Here is a 17,703-nt window from a genome sequence, read left to right on the forward strand (position 1 = left end):
TAGGATTACAAAAAAAAAAAGCATAAATGTTTAGATTTAAGAGACAGAAAGGCAGGTGAGTATTGCAAGCAGGTTAAGAATTACTTTTACAATAGAAATGCACTTAATGAGTAACAGAGAATGAGAGGAGATAAAGTAGATGAGCTAGCAGAAGCTTCTTTTGCAGGAGTCTGGACTACAGAGAGAAGGTCCTCTATTTTTTCTTCGAAGAAAGCAATTATAGTATAAAAGTTAATTACAGCAGATGTAAAAGTTTACAGGAATAATAGCAGTAGTAGTTTTGATTGAAAGATACGTGCAGCAGCAGCAGAGGCGTTGCACAAGCATGAAGAGCCATCTGCTTGAAGTTCTACTTAACCATAGGTGTGTCCACAGACACACTACAGATATCCAAGCAAACCACTGATATGGTCACCTCACCTTCAGTACTTGCATTTATTTAACCCAGTCAGTTTTGCATCCCTATCTYTCACTATTTGTTCAGGTCCTTGGCGTGTTGGGAGAATCAAGATGCAGCTTATTTTCCTAAGCAGCAAAGACACATTTGATTGCAGTGTCTGTAAAAAAATGAGGAGGGAGGGTGATGAAGGAAGGAAAGGATTGATGTCCTATTGCCTAAACCGAAGTTCTCCCGAGGCACCAAATCAGAGGATTACTGAGGCTGATAACAGAGATTCTCACTAGCCTCACTTGAGAAACCTCCAAATAAATAGAAGCTGTTACAAATGAGAGGAGAAAGGGAGCACTGCGGTGATATATTTGTGACTTGATGTCTTTATTAAGTGTGAGGAAGACGCTCAGGGCTTGCTCACTCTCAGAAACCTCCCAGTCAAACTGTGAGAAGCAGAGAAAACAACACGACCACCTTCTACCTCAAYAGCGAACCCCAACCTAAAGCCACAAGCTCTGACTGCCCACAAAATGGCATGTGTTACAGCTCCTATGGGTGATAACCAGTACATTAAAAATGCAGCAGTACACCGAAGCAGTTAGTTCTAACGCTGCTAAATCTTCACTCTTTGTGTTCACAGAAATTATTTCAGATCCAAATATAATCTGACAGAAGCTTAGAGCATTTGTGCTCCCCTAGAGTGAGGCTAACTAAAGAATTAATCTACTGACCCTAATCATTCTTCAAATTCAACCACCATGCGGGAAGTAGTGACAACCAGAAGTAAAATGTTAACGTAGCTGCAACCTACATGACCTTTCTAAGCAGGGGCTGCTACCTGACTGGATGACTTGCTCGTTGCTTGCCTTTTGCTTTGACTGTTGGAAGGCTACACTTCCACTGTAACTTGTTTCATGAGCTAAATTCTGTATACAAGGGAATTTCATTACAGTTACTCCTTAATTCCCCACAACTCAAAACACAGCTCACTTTTCTAGTCTGTTCTGAAATCCATTGTAATCACTGAGCCAGCAAGTTCAAAGTCTGACTCTTCTTTTTTTCTTAAACAGATATGCTCAAGGCAATGGAATATCTTGTTCTGTAATAGCCAGCTGTTATCTTAGTCTTCCTCCCAGTAGAGGCTGCTTCTAACACCAACAAGGGATTTTCTACCAGCCTAATTATTTGATCCCATAGTACAGAACACATCTGAAAGAAAAGCAGAGGGAAAAGGAAGTTTGTTTGTTTATTTTAATAGAAGAAGGAATGATCTGGAGAACGAAGCTCCGGTGAATTTCTAATTCATTTAATTTTCTGGCCGATAGGGTCTCTTTAATTTGACCATCTGTTTATTAGTGTCTGAATATAGATGAAGATGGGGAAATATTTTCCTTTTAAAGCAAGGAAATGGGAGTATGCAGAACCTCTAATGTAACTTCAGCCACATTCTGGGCAAATAAAACGAAGAAACCCATGACGGAGTTTTGTTTGCTGCCTTTGCTTTGAGTTCCTGACCTCAACCTCACAGCCTCAGTTTCTTCYCTGGAACTTAAACATGCCTTTCTGCTTTGGGGCTTTTGCTCTGACRCTATGTAGGACTAAAAATAAGTGAATAAGGTAATTTATTTCCAGGGGGCGGGTAAGAGTTTAAATAGCTAAAAGCCTGGACATCAGATCCCTAAATGCAACCTTTTGTAGCCTTGCTTCAGCCCAAAGGCATTTGCCAATTGAGATGCAGGAAACCTCAGAGCAGGTGATCTCGCAGAGGGTTAACATCTGCATGGGTTTTTCTCCTGTTGATCTAGGCTAGCTTCTCTCCAAGACTGCAGCTCTTTCCTGAAACTCTCTGTAGGTTTGGGCCTCCTTAATCATCAGTAAGTGTCCATATCAACCCGTATCAACCCAAAAATTCCTTAAAAGAGAGCAAGGAAGCTTGATTAGCTACATCTGCTGCACGAAGCTAAGTACTGCCCTTCCCCAATGATTACAGAAGGCACTTAGAGAACCAACTTACAATAGATGCTTAATTTGGCATTTGGCTAAATTTAGGAAAGAAACCAAACACATCACAGCTATTGTTCTTAAACCAAAGATGAATCTGTTTCAGTAAAATTAAATACTACCCTCTCCTTTTTCTTCTTTTGCCATATTTTCTGTTCTTTACACGCAGAAAATCTGTCAAGAACCAAATGTCCAAAGGAGACAGAGGAGTCCTAAAACTTTATTCCAATAAAGGAAGAGTCCACCTGGGCATATCCCTGTGGGTCTCTCAAACCACAGGAGGGTGCAGCCTCCTTTTATCCTAATTTCCTGACCAAGATAGCCTCTCCTTTTCCCCACTCCCTCAAGTACTCAGAAGCTACAGACCTCCCAGCTCACCTAACATATGTGGCTCCTTGATATGTCCCCCTCCCTGGTCATACATCACATGTCTAATTAAATTGACTTTATGCCTACCCTGGGTGTGAAAGTTAACATGCATTAGCTCATTACACTTGTACCTGCTCTACTATGGTTCATGCTGTGGTCATTTCTGATAAGGAACTCTGGCCTCCCTTGTTTTCCCCCCAAGTCAAGTGCATCCAATCACATAGGCATAGCAAGACTGCCCTGCCTGCTCTCCCTAGTCCTGTTTGCGAAAGAATGTGCAGTATTTCACACATTTGTAAAGATACTGTAAAATTTGTAAAGGCTCCGTTGTTCCGCTCCTTTACCTGGATTACAGAGCCAGCACAAGCCTACACARCTTCCTGGAAATCAGTCAAATCCTGCTGACTCAGCCTAAGTGAAGGTCAGACCTGGTATTTTGGATCGAAACCTAATGGAATATGAAGTACCCAATAGGAAGAATAGAGCTTCAGTTATAAGAAGGGTATGTTGCCTTAGTGTCTGTTGATCATTTACTTGTTCCATTTCAGGGCAGCAGATAGAGAGGGAGAAGCAAAAGGAAGCATCACATAGCTGGAGAGTAAGACTGCAGACCAGCCCTTCAGTAGAAGTGAATAAAAATAAAATCTCTTTTTTAAAAAACAGAGCATAATTTTATGTGATATCCTAGCCTGCTAGCCAGGGCTAGCAGACAACTACCAAGGTTAATGTGGTTTTATTTTAAAGATTTATGGAAACGGAGAGCCATATTAGGATAGGAATTCACAATACTTCCAAGGCATCATCTGAAACTTTTGGGCATTCACTTTATTAGGCTGTTTTGAAGGGAACTGAGGGGGTCTTTTTATAAAGCAAGCCTCTGAGACAAGTAGCTAAACTATTCTTCCTATTCCTCTTTATGTTTGCACTGTATATATACAAAAACAYCTTTTGAATGCCAGTTGCTAGCCAATTGCAAACATTGAGATGAGTTTTGAGAGAAGTCTTTCACACCGTGAAGGCAGTTTTTCAATATTAGCCACCTGCTCCACATAAAAGGAAACCTGCTACTACCATGCAGCAGGGAGTGCATGAGCTCCACAAATAAAACAACAACAAAGATTTTCTAGTAAAACAAATAAGACCGTAATTATACTTAGTTTTGCAGGTTGTATCAGTACTTACTGGGTATTCAGCTACAGCATATGAAGCACCAGCCTGTCCCAGATCTTTGTCTAATCCAGAGCTTGGTTTTATTAATGTACAACTTTGTGCAGTGATTCCTAGGGATGATATGCAGATAGAGTACGTCACACTGAACTCCTGAAAGCCCATAAATCAGAACAGCACAAAATAACAGAGTATCCAGAATCCAGTGATGTTTCAAAAAGATGAACCTGCTCTAACAGTAGTTCAGATCTAGTTTGAACTTAGATCTCATTGAAGTTCAAAGTCATTGAATTAAAAAATGCATCAAACACCAGAAAAGGGAATCCTGGAAACAATCAGTTTTTGCATTAAGAGAATATTTCTAATGAATGCAAAAAAAACCTAATGTTTTTAAATATATCCCCGTCTTCAAGCAGCTACAAATAAAAGTTAGAAATKATCTGAAAAACTGAATTGTAGTAGTGTATAATCTTTTTTCCTTCTTTTAATGACTTAATGGCATGAGTGAAAACTATTCTTTGATTCTGAAAATTAAACAAGCAGATTRATTTTGTACCTATGTACAAAACATGTAATTTTAGATGAAAAGTTTAGCCATATAAAAATGAAGAAATTCTTGAGAAATTCTGACAGAATTTCCCTGAGAAGAACCTGAGGAGAATTTCTGTTTGCAAYATCTGAATTTCTTTTTTAAAACATATGAAAAGGATGGTAATTTCTGCACATGAGATACCAGTGATAAGCATCACTAGCCACACAGCAAGGGATTTCATTGTCAGAAATGACAGGATACATTAAATTGACATCTTCTACAAGGAGCCAAAGCATTAGTTAGATGAGAATGACCAGATCTTACTCTCTACAGGAGGCAACTCRCAGTCTCTGTATTGCTTGTGATACTCTTTGATCACAGCTTTCTGTCCTCTTCCATGTTCCTCAGCCCTCTTCCCTACTGTTCAGGCTTTATAGGCCCTGAATTACCAACTTTCAAGGACCAAACAGACGCTTTTTCTCTTCACCATGGCCTCARTCCTGATTTGTCTCTTTCAGTGGTTTTAAATATCTCATTATGTGCTTCATCTTTCTGCTTTTTGCATTTTCAAACTGTCTTAATCTGCTACATATTAATGCTGAGAGGCGCTAAACACAAGACTTTTTTTTTTAATTAAATAACCAGCTTTTCTTCCTAGGATCTTGTCATTTACACTAGCAGCTAAAGTTACCCTTGGAGCTGGCCTGTCTCAAAATTGAATCCATAATGCCCTGGGTAAATACGGATTTTTACCTTCAGAGTAAAAAGGTTTTCTGCTTTTGCAAGGGTGAACAACACTGCCTTCAAGGTCCTCTAAACAACAAAGATACACTTTAGGCAGATGACAATTTGTTATATAAGAGACTAAAGAGATTGATTTGGGGCAATGGAAATTTTTATAATACTGTTAAAAAAAGACTCAGGATCTGTGGTCATTACATCTTTCTTTGTGCATCCTAATTATCGTTCCATTTTTCTGTCACTCTCAGGCTGTGAAGAAGTGTCTGATTTCTCTGGATAATGATGACAGCTCTAAATATTCTCTCTATAATTATGTGCGAATGAGTTCAGCAGCTAGACACTAGTCTTTCTTATATTTATAATGCACTTATATWTRKWTWTWTWTTTTTTTAATTCTTAAATGAGAAACCAGAAAAGGGAAGAGAGGAGAAACGGTCACTATGATTCAGGTAAGATAAAAATATCTCTCTTCTACAGCAACAATTTCTGCTTTGTGCCCTACAAGATCAAGCTACTCAAATGCCTCTCATTCCGTATACTGAAAAATGTAAAGAGGGTAATAAAGTAAAGCATGATCTAACCAGCTTTTGTGGTTATGAATTTGGAGTGTCTGYTCCCCAGGAGAAAGTGCCCCTAGGGACTTTGTGGGGTTAAACATATCTGGGTTCATGTTCCAGCTTTTCCATTGCCTGCTTCGTCACCTTAGATAAGGTCTCATTTTCCAGTTCTGCAATAGCTGAACATAAAATAAGGTATCAACATATTCCTATTTCAAGGATTCAGGGAACTGCACAAATTCCTGGGTAAATGAGATTTCCTAATTACTGAACATTCATCAGTTCTGTAGGATACTACCCTGGCTGAGGCAGCTGCAATTTCTCTTGCTCTTGGGCAGATTTAGAGCCAGTCTTAGACATGGAAGGAAGGAGCCTTAAGGAAGATATGAAAGTTTAAGTGTTTTCTTCCTCTCCCTTATCTGCTGGACCACTCATTCTGCTATGCAAGTTAGTCATTGTGAGAATCCTTTAATCTTGAGCACTTGCCCTAGTTTTTCATTTTGAACACCAGCTCTGAAGCGACCCTTCATGTCAACTCCATCCCAATGCTTCTCCTAAGGGCCAAGCCAGGGTGCGCAGTGTGTGACAGAAGCMGAAGCAAATCAATGTTAAACAAATTCACTCAACACAGGAATAATTTTAGCATGTGGGAACGCTACACTGAGACCACAGATAACACTTTTTRTGCACTCAGCATGAGATCCTGCCTCACTATTTGACCAAAGGGAGATGAATTTTCTGCAATGAGTCCCAGCCAATGCTTCTCACATTCCCTAGGGCATAGAGCTACCTAGACAGATCCTGAAATCAGATGGATTAGCATCACCACGAAGTCCTTGGAGTTCATCACCAAAGGAGCAAGCCCACTGCCTGTGTCTAGATAGCAATTACCTGCCTTTGCTAATCTCTAATAACAACTGACAAGAGAACATATGACAGGGGAGAAGCTCCCTCATACAAATGAGGGCAGCTCTGCTCAACTATACCAGTTCATGCTCTTCTTGCCTTCTGCTGCTGTTTCTTAAATTGCTTAGAGGGAGATTCCTGAAATGGTTTCAGCACATTGTTAGGGGGAGATGCTGTAATTTGCATACTACTGAAAATTATTTGATGTTAAAGAATGCGCTACATGCCTTAACTACAATTTACTGATAACACAAACTAGTATTTCTGATCATCACCACAGATAAATGGAAATGTAAAGTATCRGTAAAACATCAGTGGCAGATTTCTCCCTGGACAGAATAAAATAGTTCTGAGTAATATCTCTGAGCTTGTAAGCAGAAACTGATTGGATGGACAAGTAAAGAAAGTCCTGATCTAATAACATCAAGGAACATCATGATGATCTAGAAACAACACAAAAACCCTGACTCTCATAAAACAACATGCAAMATGTGATCAAAGATCACTTAACTGCAGGGTTTTTTGTTTCACCTGCAGTAGATACAGATTTTATTCAAAACAATCTTTAATTTTTACAAAAAAATCATACCATAGTGTGTCAGTTATTGGTCCTCTAAAGGAATAGAGCAATTTGTATTAGTTATTCATCTTCTCTGCAGGAAAACTTTAAGAACCTCTTTAAGAGCCCAGCAAAAGCCCTCCCTAAGAAGTGACGAGTAGATGTTGCTCTGAGCTGCAATCGTGGGACATAAGAGTTCCCAYCACTGTAGTATTCAAGAGCCTCACAGACTGAGCCCAATCCCACCAAATACTTAGACACTAAAACATGTCCTGAGATTCCAAAGAACAATTTAAGTGTTCTTGCATCCCCCAAAGCCCACCCTGTTGTGATCTACCTGTGCCTCTGCGCTTGCTTCTGGGCACTGATACATACTCGTGATCTGATGGCAAGCAATTTCTTGGAGCTCAGCTTATGAACCCAATTCTTAAAGTCCAGACATATTCCACCTAACTTTAGGAAATCACACAAGAAAATGCTTCCATCTGGAAATGCATCTCTTGCTCTGTTCACCATTAGGCATCTGCCTGCTCATTAACTGCAGTGAACCCAGGACCCAAGCCCTAGTTATGAAACCTGTGACACCACAGAGCATCCCCAGTTTAGTATTTCAGTGCCTGAACAGTTCCTAAACCTATTTCACAGCCACTAGTGACTTTTTGCCCTGAAGACACATCTAGGAAATAAAAATGTGCTGTTTTCTTGCACTTCAGCAGTTTTGATTCCCTCCTTGATCATGAAAGGAAAATACAACTGGCTGAAGTACACAGAGCAAACGTGCAGCACTTCTCACTTTCCTTAGAACTAGTCAACTAATCTGGGCTGTAATCTGTGAAACACTGGAAGTTGCTAGGTAAGACTGAGGAAGCTGTTCACCTGAGAAGCCTGTTAGTAACACAGGRCACAATTGCTTTTCACCGAGTGCCTCTTTGAACCTCCCTAAAAAATCCACAAGGACAGTTAGTGAGAAACAGCAACTCCTCAGGCTTATATAAAAGCTTTTTCACRAGGCCTTTAATAAGGACACCTGGCTTTCTCTCCCTTCGCTCAGGTTTACTGCAGAAATCCCCTCTGTACAGTTCTCAGATTGCAAAACATTCTTGCTAAATGATAGAATAACTGATAATATGACAATAATATATAATAATTTGAATAATTTAAAAAGCAATAAAATTACCCACTGTGGAAGTGCTCCACAATTTATAATTAYAGCAATTGCTAGCAAGTAGCTAGCAACAACTCTTGAGTATGCAGATGCAAGATAAATTTACTTAGAGTAATTTAACCTTTCAGGCATTTTCTATTGGAAATATTTTTGGTCAGATAGCTCAGGTGCTTTTATTTCATATCTACTTTAAACTCTGAATTATCTGAAAATAATGTATTTTAATTCAGTATTCAATGATTCAATAGCTACTGCCAGACATGTGCATTTAATCTTGAGATACTTGATATATCTCTAAWTTCCTTGCAAGTAGTATAATGGCATTTCTAGAAAAAGTTCTAAATTAGGCCTTGATCTAAGCGGATTATTAACTAGTGGATACCTATGGATTTTCACATACAACAAGCAACTTGCTTCTTAGCTAYATACCATTTGATTTCCTGATTTTTAATTTTGTTCCATGATACAGGATTCTCATGTCTTCAAATATTTTTATGTTCAGGCTCAGCTATTTATATTGTGACTGAAAAAARACTCCACTAAAGGAATGATACCCTATCGTGACCTAACCCTGCCAAACTATACTTAGTGAGGTATATTTTCTCTAAATTCCAATTATTCCTCAAGTAATAAATCTCTTTTAACATTGTCATATTAACAAGGCAATGAGCAAAATATAGTCTGAGATTTCTTTCAAGTCCAGAATTTCACAAATTTTGTATGTGGAAAGAAAAGCATTTGTTATTTGAACTATGCCTGCAATTCCCAGTAATTCTTCAGAGAGTKTATAAATGATTATTGTCCAACTGTTGAGTGAGCTCAGTAAAGAGAGGGGTCTCTAATCCCAACAAGTTATAGATAACTTCAGGCAAGACTGTACAAAGTTCATTAAACAAAAACAAGGTTCAACACAGCAGCGCACAGGAGTTTGTTACTGTGGGCAAGTCATGTTGAAATGCATGGGAATGTCATTGTCTACCAACTAAGTGTTTATCTTAGAATTTTCTCTTTCCCTCCTCTTTTTTCTCGTATATCAATATCACAAAAGGAAAAGCAAAAAAAATAATGATTGCATACCAAGAACACAGACCTCTTCAAAGCAATTCAGCTTTCAGATGACAATATAGCATAAAAAACTTTTCTAATCTATTTCTAACACAGACATTTGTGTACATACACGAAGATGCATAGAAATATGTTAATAAAAAAACTCACTGTTTTTCTCATGGTATCCCTAATTCTGAATTTAACTGAGGAGATACTATAATCATTTACCCCTTTGCTTTCATACTGCTTCCCTGTGTTATAAGCATAAGTGTCATCTCCATCTTATCTTCCCACATAACAACTCTAGTTTTACCTACCAGAATTTCTGTGTAGTTCAACACTGCAGGAAGTGCCTTTATGTTGAGGCAATACCTGCTTTGTGGATTTTGACTCTGAATAAAATGTAAACAAATACTAACATTGGTTTAAATTTGAACACTCAGTATATTGATCTGGCTCCCACCCAGATTGCAATGGAAAGAGACCCAGATGAAAAACAAAGCTAGATATATTGTGGTAGTGTTCTACAGCACACTGCAGCATCTGAAGATATTTAGAGCTAGAGGGATACCAATAAAATTTCATTTCGTTGTGGACTAAGCTCACCTTCATTAAGGGCTCAGTCTAAACACTTTGCTTAACAGCGAGAGTTAAAAGCATACAAATGGACCCCCATCAGGCAGAAGCAGTGAGCTATTATTTAACACATCGTAGTGCATGTAAATCCTTCTAGAAACCATGTTTCTGTTAGGGCACACTATCCAAATACAAGGAGACACACGTTCCAATACCTCCTACACTTGGCTAAATGCAAACAATAAATTACATTGAGAAGACAGGATAAAGGTTATAGAAGAGACTGCTAACAATAATGGGAACACAAGGTATAACTTGAACGTTATACCAAGCCAGGAACTAGGCTGGGAGAGATTCTGAGAAATCATCCAAGTCACCTAAATACACTTTTCTCCTATGTAGGTTATATTTTTTTTATGTTATAATGGACAATTCTTTTCTAGTTGATGCTTAAAAATAACTGTTGACAGAGACATTTTCTTTAAAATCTATTCTACAGATTCATTACCCTTACAATCATAGTTTTCATTAATGTTCAGATTTAATATCTCTTGTTTTAGCTTAAGCCTTTTACAGTATGTGTTATGTGGAACAGACATGGAGAAGAATATTATAGCTTTCCACTCTGCAGCAATTTCTTATGTTATTACCATGTCTCCTCAACATTAGACTAAAATCTTAATCCTTTGGTCTAGCTATCAAGAAAGGAAGCACACAGAGAGAACCTTGGTCCTGGATGCTGATCATCAGAAGCAGTGTTTTGAAGGAGCTGAATGAGATGTCTGTACCAAGGACTGAAGAGATTTAGGCTACTGTCAATAAATAAATTAGAAAAATCTGTAGACTAAAGCAGCTCTGGAAAAGGAAACAAGAGTGCAAAGTGAGCTTGGATGTTGCTCTTTTCCCTCATCTTTCCTCCAAGCTAGGACTTTGCTCTCCAGTGCAATGCTGTAAATATTCCCACCAATGCAAATGCACATGGAGACATTTTGCACAGCAACCTCTTAGCTCTACATCTTKCGCTCACGTATTTCAGTCTTTTGACCAGAGTGTGGGAAGCAGAGAATTAGGGAACCTACCTGCTAAGCATAGATGGCAAATGAAACTAAATTATGACATTTGCAGTGCTTAGCAACACCTTTTCTCCATCCAAACCACAGAAGTTAGCTTCACATCCTTGAGCACCATCTACTGGCTTCTCGTCTGCTGATTGTTTACAACTAAACAACTAGAGATTGCATCAGTCCCACCAGCACCTAATGAGCTCAGGATACTGAACAACAGACAGCTTGARTCCAGCCTGCAAGTTGGACTCTGTTTCTATAAAGTGTTTGTCAAACAATTTTGAGTAATTAACAAATTCATAATAATCAAAGTCTGTTTCTGGACAATTCTCAAAGAGATAATAAGGCTTAACTCAGCCAGCAAATTATTTGCTGTGAACAGTTCAACCAGCTGTATGCTGCGTATTGCAGATTCTATCCTTTCTGTGTCTTCAACTCAAGCAACAGTTATGTTAAAATGATGAAATAAAGCCTAAATACCTAAAAATTATAATTAAGCACTAGGGAGTAGTAAATATGCATAATAAAATTAACAGTAAATAGTTTTTAGTGCTCTAACAAAAAAGTTGCATATTTCTTGTTTTTCATAATTTGTTTTCATTGGATGGTTTCCAGATCCTCCRTATTCTTCCATATAATCACTGACGAGCTAGAAATAAGACATGATACTGAGTGTGTTCTACAGATCCCACAAGTAAAGGATCATACAGGATTTACACAAATGCAAACCCAAAGTAGAAACAGACAGACGGAAAGAAATTAGTGAGCTCTGAGCTTCTTATATCTAGACACTCTCTTCTCAAGGTCATGATCCCATATGTTTTTCCATATGTCTGGTCCTTTATTTGCACCAGTGGCCTTGTGGACTTCAGTGGGAGCCTCAGCCAACAATAGGCCAAGATTTCTAAGTGAAACTAGAAGATGAGGTAGAAAAATCTTTGAATTTTGTCTCTACTGACAGTGCTGTGTATAGTTTACAGCCTAGACTGAAGTGCAAATACAAAATTTTCTATTTTGCAAAATGTATTGTGTTATCTTTAATCCCTTAATTCCTAAGGATTAAACTTCCAAATTGAAGAACCAGATGGGAAAAGAACAGAGTATAGTAATTTCTATAGTTGAGAAGAGGCAAATTGTAATAACATATGAATAAAGTTCAGCAGTCTATCCATATCAAAAGGCTGGCTTGGCATGCTGGCTCATGAAATTGGCACAAAACACTTTTTTTTCCTATGGCCGTATTCAGTCAGGTGCTTTGTCAAAGTACCTATGTGAAGAAATACTAAATTATTTTGTCAGTGATGAAAATCCTATTCATAGCCATAATACAGTGTTAGTTTGTTCAACTGTTCATCAGTACTCAAGTGTTCAACTACTCAACACTTCAATTGATATATATCTATATCTTTTACCCATTTTAATGTGAAGAAAAATAARGAGAGAAACGCAGAAAAGCTTTATGGGACACTGCATTTTTAAATCAATATTTTAAGAAAGAAGTTTCTAAAGTATATACAGATTCCTTTCTAATATCGATAGTTCTCAGCCCTTGAAACAGCTTGTTAAAGTTTCATTACATGATTTGGTTCAGATGGTTTTGCTTCACAAAGCAGACAGTGGGGCACCCCACAGTGGGAAAAGCTGAACTCCCCCTTCCTCCACAGAAAAAGGAAACCCCAGCAACAGGCTCTCTCAGCTGATGAGAGAGAATAGAAGTTTCTACACATTGCACTCTTTCAACCTCATAAGGCTGAAATTTCAATTAGAATTAGCAATCATACTGAATAGCTTTTACAGTCACAAGTAGGACCTGTGTGATATGTTTTAATTAAGCAGCAAATGAAGCCTGACAACCTTTRACTCAGCTGCGGAACAAGATGCAATGAGGAGGCTCCCATCACTGTGATCTGCTTTGACTTCTTCCCACTGCCCATGGCACGAGATCAGCTCTTCCACAGGGCTTGCACACTGGAAGGCTGAGCAAAGTCAGCAAGGCCAGAAGTAGGAGTGATGATTTCATCCAAATATCTAACAAGGTATTCTGAAATACTGAAATTGCAAAGACTCTCCAGCGTTATTGCTAATTAATGTCAACTTTAACTAAAGTTGGTTAAAAGTCTCCAGTTGCAAGAGAAGAACTAATATTGAGAGCAASCAAATAAGGAAGTTATGAAGCCTGAAAGTCATTTCACTTCCACAAGTCACAATCACTTTTCAGATGACTTGGTTGACTTTGTTTTACATTTAACAGCTGCAACTTGAACCCACAGATGTGCAAGCTCAACCCACAAGGACATATCATCAGCCCAGTTTTGYTGGGGAACATAAGAATTATTTCAGGTACGTTGCTTATAAAGGACACAGAGGAATCAGAAGAGSTAAGAGGCTTTCACTTCTCCCCAACCTCTAAGCAAAACAGTAACAGTTTCTTCTACACTCCAGAATAGGACACACATGAGTATTTCCAAGGAATAAAGCTATGAAAGACAAAATCAACATATCCAGCTTGGAGTAAAGGACACTGCAAAGAGCATATCAAGAGGAAGTTTAGCAAGAAAAAAGGAACTGTAAAACTTTTGCTGCCCCCTTGAAAATATATTTTCTCTGGGTAGACCTAATTTTATCATCTTTCTTTTCTCCCTTGGGTTCTTCACTTTACTTGGATGAATCCACCCTTAAAGGCCACAATAAAACCAATGATCCAATCATAGATGTCATCGCAGAAATCCATAAGAAGCTCCGGTATTTGATCCAAAGGCCCAAGATACCCAACTGTAGTTGTCTGTAGAACAGATGATGTCTGTCAATTTATAGTTAAGGATGCCATTCTTGTGACCTGATTTATCCATGAATTTATCTCAACAACTATAAGGGAGATTTAACATAAAGCTAAGTTGTAGACAGCTAATAGCTAAATTGTAGACATACAAAGAGATGGCCATATATATGAGCAATAGAGGAAGAGCAAATAAAATCACAGGATGTATGTGTTAGTGTTAACCCCTGGAGCATGATCCGGGTCTTCTGGCACCCTGAGCCACCCACACTGCTGTTCATATTTCTGACCTCGGGAATCAATTCCCTTTTGTGTAATACCCACACGTATGTGACCTTATAGCATCTCATGTTCATACTCTACTAGGAAGATTTTGTAGAGTTTTGTCTCTGAGTCCGCTTGTATCAGGCTTTCTTACTATATGGAGAGTGTTCTTTGAAGTCACTGCTTCCATATTAAACAGAGGAGTAGTAATTCATTATTAGCTATACCAGTTTGACTTCAGGGCCAGAGAGATTTAGGTGGTGGGAGAGCAGAAAAGCAACAATTGGCCTACACCACCTCCTCTGTATCTATCTGTAAAAGCCCATTTGCAGAAAAAGGCTAACAACATTTGGGAAAGTAAGGAAAATAGGAAGGTCCAGGAGATGAAAGTAAAATGCTTTTCACAAAACAGCAACCTATTAAGTGTTCTCAACTTCCACTAGTGCCTTTGTAGCCTTTTTTTTCCCCTCTTCTTTTTTCCATAAGTATCTTGACAAAAATAACAGGTYTTGACAGCTGTAACAATAAAACCTACCTTCCCAAAGGGAAAAGAAAAACTAACAAGAAAAAATGATACTCTTAAGAAATTTTGACAAAATCCGTAGCAGATTTAAGATACAAAAACGAAGGTGCATCCCTTTGTGAACAGTATTTTCTGCATTTATAAAAKATTTACACCACTTTCTCTTGGATTCTAAAGAGGCTGCTTTTTAATCTCTGAAAAGTAAAGCTACGCAGACAYCTGGATCAGGTTCTGCCCTTTGATACCCTTGCCACATGTTGCAGTCTGCAAGCAAGTCTTGCCTTTGTCCATTTCTCCCATTCACACAACTGTGGTATCCAAGAAGAGTCAGTGTGCAGAGCTTAACACGCAGTGGATGTATGTGCAGTGCTAGCTGCTTACAAGACAGACCATAAACGTTCATCAGCTTCTGCTCCYACTACTTTGCTCTATTCCTCCTGCTCTCCTCCTTTACAGAGGACTGTAACCTCTTCAAGATATCTGTCTCCATTTCATTATGTAGGCATGAAAGGGCTCCTCAAGCCCATTATGTTTCCATGCGTTTTACATTGAATTCAACATTGTAATACTGTGACTGAAATAACTAAGTTCTTTTACAAACACAAACGCAAAGTTTTTACAAACACAACTTATAAGAAAAAAACACTATCTTGGACTTGATGAACGATTTATATCCAGCTTGCTTTAAGAGTTTCTATATTCATAGGTGATATATCATTAAACATTTATTTCTACACAGTTATTTGTACACATCACGTAAGGTAGGATTTGCATTTGCTCACTAGGGACTACAGGAGATAYCTGCAATAATTCAATGCAATAATATTAAACTAAAATGAAAGCAGGAAAAAAATCTGTGGGGCTAATATAGTAATAAAGTTCCTAATTGATTTTACATTATTTACACMTACAGAAGAATATACCCCAGGAAGGAAATCACCTCTGGGAGCAGAACATCTCTCAGGCTAGCTGGGGATTTTCTTAATTTATTGCCTAATTTAAGCATATGAATAACTAAAATTTGGTGGGAGAAGTCTGATTCATCTGATTTAAAATAATTTCCCATCTTACATTTTTTCTCCCTTTTTCTTTTCTGTGAAACATAGAAAAAGGTTTGGAATCTTAAATGCACTGTTTCAGGTCAGCTTCCACATACAAAGGGCATTCTTCACTTAGCTACAAAGCAACAACAAAAGCAGAATACATTGCCACATAGTTTTTCTCAGATGTAAAATTAAAGTCTATCTTTTGGAAAGATATTTAATCTTATGTTGAAAAGTATCAGCACAACATTTAGGTACTTTTTTGCCTCCCCAAGAAAACATTTTCATGTTGAATTACTTTCAGTAAATTTAATCTTATTTCAAAGTTGAATTTGTCTCATTTCATCTGTCCCTTCACATACAAACTACATCTTTCTGCAACAGCAAAAAGCCTTCAGCTATCAAATTTCTTTACCACATCTCAGCACTTACAAGAGAAGTTTCTCTTTTCTACTAGAAAAACAATTTGGAGTACAATTTATATTCATAAACATTCTGATTTTCCATGCAGGATTTAGGAAGGCTTGTGAATTCTCACTGAATTCCTGCACTTCCTCATGCCTTAAAATATGATCAAGCTGACAGAGAGGTTATACTAAAGCCACRTGAACACCACATTGTTTGCATTTAAAAGTTAGGAAGATGTGCTAAATTATACATTCACAACAGTACTTTTATCTTAGGGTGTGTGGATAGCTGGACATACACTTAAATTCAGTCAGTCCTTAAAGCTGGCTCTACTTTTCTGAGTTTAATTTTTCATAATAGGTGTCATGTCTCTAATTTAGAAAACAAAAACATTTCCCCACAAAGCACCATCAATGATAGGAAAGAACTTTAAAGAAATAGTACTACTTCAAAGTCGATCAAGGTAAGTGAAAAGTGACYCCTAATAATAATAGTAATCAGGCCACATCCTTAGAACACAGTAATATGGAAAAAAATCTATAATCACAAGCACACAAATCAGTGGGTACACAAATAACAGTTCAACAGAGATGATATAATTATACAATCTGTGATTATATAGCTATTGAATAGAAAGGGAAACAAACATTAGTGAACACAAATATACATCTTAAATTTAAGATCATGAACAGATGGCCACCCTAGTCAAAAAAATTCCACCTACCTTATCTGTGCTCAGATGCTAACTTCCAAAGAAGRTTTGAAGGACTCTGACGATAATCACGCCTTCACGAATCAACTGTAGCTACAGAAACATCTTTATCAGGAAAGGTTCATTTATTATCCTATTACCAAACCAAAATTGTCCTAATGCATACAAAAAACTAAGCCAACTTAATGTATGTATATATATGCATTTTTAACAAATATGTATTGCAAAATAAATTGACTTCTGTATGACCCGCATGTACATAAACATGTGTGGATATATAAATATACATATTCACATACATACCTACATATACACACACACTGCTTTGCCTACAGTCCAACCTGTTTTCTGACTTACAATCATAAGAGAAGGCTATTTTAGTACTCAGTGCTGATTCTTTCCTCCACTCACCTTTCTGGATCATGTGGCTTTCTAATTATATGATTGATGCCTGTATCTAGTTATGCAATCTATGATTTTCATGCTTTATTAAGGTGGTATCTATGTTGGTTTATGCTACTTCTAGGACTATGCTTTTTGCGTTCTAGTTTTGTGGCTTGGGGTCGTATGAATCTACATCACACAACGTATGATTCCTGTATGCATCATACAAAGAATTCAAGCTACAGAGATCTCAATATGTGAACTATCCCAATGCATCTAAAGAGACCAGCTCTGTTTTAGTCCTCAACAGCACCAGCATTTTCTGTCACTGTTGAAATTAATACCACACATATGATGACAACAAATAGACTGAATTAAACACTATTAAGATTTTGTCTGCACAGCCACTTTAAGGAGGGAAATCAGAATTTTTGTGGACATTCAAATTGATTATAACATATATTGGGTTTGTTTTCATTTTCAGCAGTAGTGCTCAAGTCAGTAAGTACATTTTTGCC

The 17,703-nt window shown here is 37.7% G+C and overlaps 1 long non-coding RNA gene across 2 annotated transcripts in view; it reads right to left on the reverse strand.

Moving 5' to 3' along the window:
* Window positions 1–223: 223 nt before the first annotated feature.
* The window catches only part of LOC112943061, a 51,781-nt gene continuing 34,301 nt past the window's right edge, over window positions 224–17,703 (reverse strand). Inside the window, exons 3-5 of one of the 2 annotated variants that reach the window (XR_003248518.1) lie at window positions 16,814–16,894; window positions 3,944–4,041; window positions 1,503–1,600 (exon numbers count right to left, since the gene is read on the reverse strand). This is a non-coding gene — a long non-coding RNA (uncharacterized LOC112943061). Of the gene's footprint in view, window positions 558–1,502; window positions 1,601–3,943; window positions 4,042–16,813; window positions 16,895–17,703 lie in introns of those variants that run through there. The other variant, XR_003248519.1, reaches the window with a different exon arrangement.

This window comes from Nothoprocta perdicaria, unplaced genomic scaffold (assembly GCF_003342845.1).
Source record: "Nothoprocta perdicaria isolate Ctin4 unplaced genomic scaffold, notPer1 scaffold_14, whole genome shotgun sequence".
Taxonomy (NCBI): Eukaryota; Metazoa; Chordata; class Aves; order Tinamiformes; family Tinamidae; genus Nothoprocta; species Nothoprocta perdicaria.